Here is a 3,292-nt window from a genome sequence, read left to right on the forward strand (position 1 = left end):
ATGTTAGAAGCGTTTCCAGGATTCTACGATGGAAATGTACAAAATGTGGAGAATTAATTCCGTACCCTAAATATAAAATTATTCCGTAAGGAAATCACAATTGTGCAGGGTTGGTGGACAAAAATTGGATGCCTTGAAGGAATGACGGTTCGTTCGTATTTTCGGCGTAAATGAATGTTCCGAGATTATGCGTACCACCAATGAGAAATATTTTCCAGGAGTGTTTGCCGTGCAAAATGGCACAAGGCATTAATTTCAATCCCACTCCTCTAATGGGTCCACAGAAGCAGCTATGCGATTGCCCTTGGCAATTTCTGATCCTTGATTATTCCACCTTCTGGTAGAGGAAAGAGTACTTCCTTACTCGTTATTTGCCTTAGTTAAACCATTCAAGCAGGCAACGACGTCAACGTTAGTACACTACCTAGAAAACGAGGTGTTTTTAATATTCGGTGTACCCGAAGTTACCTTGAGTGGTTGTGGTTTTCCAAAAGTATGGGGTTAAACACTGGCTAACACCCTCTTACCACCCTCAAGTAAACAACACAGAGAGGATGAACAAAATCATCACTACGGCCGTTAGTGCTACAATCCGAGCCAATCACAGCACATTGGTATATTTCCTCATGTTCGGACGCAACGCGATGCTAAACGGGGAAGAATTTACAAAATTCAGAAACACCAATGAAGATCAAGTGCAATTGCAAGACGAAAGCAATATAGAACAACAATGCATACTTTACCAAGAAATCCTTAAGAACCTGAAGGTAGTTTATTCGAAACAAGCAAAATATTACAACCTTAGGTCGAATAATAAAGCTAGTAGTAGGTGAAGTTGTTTTAAGAAAGAACACAAAACTGTCAGGCAAATCCAACAATTCAAGTACAAAATTGGCTCCCAAATACATGAAGGCTATCGTAAATAGCTGAAAAGCGTATACGATAAAATTTTTGGAATATACCATGCGAGTTTTGAAAAAAATGAAAACACCAAAAGGGTAAAATTAAAATTTATGTTTAGATTTATTAGTGATAATTGTAGTCAATGAAAAAAACAGAGTAGATTTTTAAAAGTACACAGAAGCCGCATTTTTTACCGCCGCTTTTTTTACGCGGTTTATTTTCACGGATTTTATGAACTTACGCAGTTCTTTTTCTACGCGGATTTCGGAATTTACGCGGTTTTTTTTCACGAGGATTTCGAAATTTACGCTGCGATGTGGCTTTACACGAAATAAGTTTGTATTGTATCTTTGATTAGTAGCTGAGAAAAAAGGATAAACAGATATCATGATTGTAGCGTGCAAAAAAAAACAGTTAATAAATGGGTTGCATTTTAAACTAATAATTCACTGTTTGTTAGATTTTCACACGGATTTTTAAATTTACGCGGTTTATTTTTACACGGATTTTGGATTTTACACGCTTTTTTCGGATTTTTTGAATTCACGCAGTTTTCTTTTACGCGGTATTTAACGCGGTACGTATCTCCCGCGTAAAAAGCGGCTCCAGTGTATTCATAAAAGAGCAAAGAGATTCATTCTCACCTGCAGAATGTGTTGCTCATATTGTTCTTTTGAGGTCCACCCACGGGAAAAAAAGGACAGTCTAGAAGTAGGAAAAGGATAGGTGATTTAGGAGGTAGAGCGCGCGTGGTCTGGAAATCTAGAACACTTTCGTGGGGATCGCCGAAGCCGTTAGTCGCGGAAAATAAAACACAAAAAGAAAAAGAGACGCGAGATGATAAGTGCGGTTTGAGTTTCGGGTTTGATGGTTATGTGTCCGTGGACGGAAATCCCTGATGATCGGTGTAGAGGCAAACCTCGAAGAGCCCCCTCAACTCCCGACTTCCGTTGGGATGATAAACTATGATATCAGACGTCCTGGAACTAAAACGGTGGATGGCAGTCTTCACCAAAGTGCCGTGAGTAGCTTTATTATCGACCGAAAATATTGAGATAAACCTCAAAATCCCGTCCCATCCTATTTTCTGTCGTTTAGTTATCCGGTAGGGATAGTCCGATGTGTAAAAAGAAGAAACATGGAAGATAAAGTGTTTGAGTGTGAACGGCCCGCCCTGAAGGTCTCTTGCCGGATCATTCAAAACGTAGCAGCTTTCCTCGACGACAATGGCGTTGAAGCTTCTGTTCATTTTCGTTCGTTACAAAATGAATAACTATCAATTATGGACGCCACTGGGTTGCGTTGAATATACTGCCAGATTATTTCGTTTTTATCATTTTTACGGCTGTCCAATATGTATGCTCTTCGAGAAAGGTGGAACAAATTATTATTTAATTGTGTTACACTGGATTAATTTATATTATTCATTTTCACGGAAAAATAAAATAACTGTAGAAAATATGATAGGATTGATTGATTAATGTTGAGTGGAATTTCGAGTAAGTCATTCTATAATTCGTTGCGTTATGAAACGAAAAATCCAATTAACTTAAAGTTTGTTGACCCGGAAACAACTGCTAAGCTTGTTGAGTCGATACCACGACAATGCCGACTCTGTTGTCTCAAGCTTTGCGCAGTGGCGATATCGTAACCAATGAGGTACATCCGAGGTGCGATTATTGCTAGTTGAAAACTAATTTGTTGCCTCAAACTGGCTCTACATTACAAAGTACGCTACGGAAGACGATTCTGTAGCTTTCATTTGATTTAGGATATTAGGATATAGTAGTGGAACATCTAAATTAATGGATTTTAACACTCCTATACTCGAGCATTGGTCTGTCAGACCGAGAAATCAATAATTCGTTCATTTCTCAGAAAATATCAACACTACGACTTTGCGATTCTCTCTAGCTTCGTTATTCGTCGTTCGTCATTGTTTAGCGTATCGCATGTGTTGGTACAAAGGGGACGTGTGCCACTTTTTTAACACTTTCGGTCTGACACACCGACGCGAGTATAGGAGTAACTTTTTTGGACAAGTGCCCTTTTCACATTCTAGAATATTGTTGAAAGAAATGTATAAATTATTGTTAGTGGCGTGGAATATTTTTTGAATATAATGCATAAGATCATTTCCGGAATATTCTTATTTGATTTCAGTCCCTTTTGTAACTGGATTGAACGGATCCATATATTAACTATTCGTCGATATATTCGTCGTTAGATTCATACATTCAAAAGCAAAATATAAATGTTTGACTTTCGTATAGTTATTCGCTGAATATAACGGTCATACATATACAAACACTTGTGAAAGAATTTCACTTGTGGATAAATTGTAAACAGTAAACTATAAACTAATCGGTAGCTTATGATAATTTTTAAC

The 3,292-nt window shown here is 37.8% G+C and overlaps 1 pseudogene; it reads left to right on the forward strand.

Annotated features, from left to right (window-relative positions):
• The first annotated feature begins 2,528 nt into the window (after nucleotides 1–2,528).
• On the forward strand, nucleotides 2,529–2,687 carry LOC129780674 (U4 spliceosomal RNA; annotated as a pseudogene).
• Nucleotides 2,688–3,292: the final 605 nt, after the last annotated feature.

This window comes from Toxorhynchites rutilus, chromosome 3, assembly GCF_029784135.1.
Source record: "Toxorhynchites rutilus septentrionalis strain SRP chromosome 3, ASM2978413v1, whole genome shotgun sequence".
NCBI classification, from domain to species: domain Eukaryota; kingdom Metazoa; phylum Arthropoda; class Insecta; order Diptera; family Culicidae; genus Toxorhynchites; species Toxorhynchites rutilus.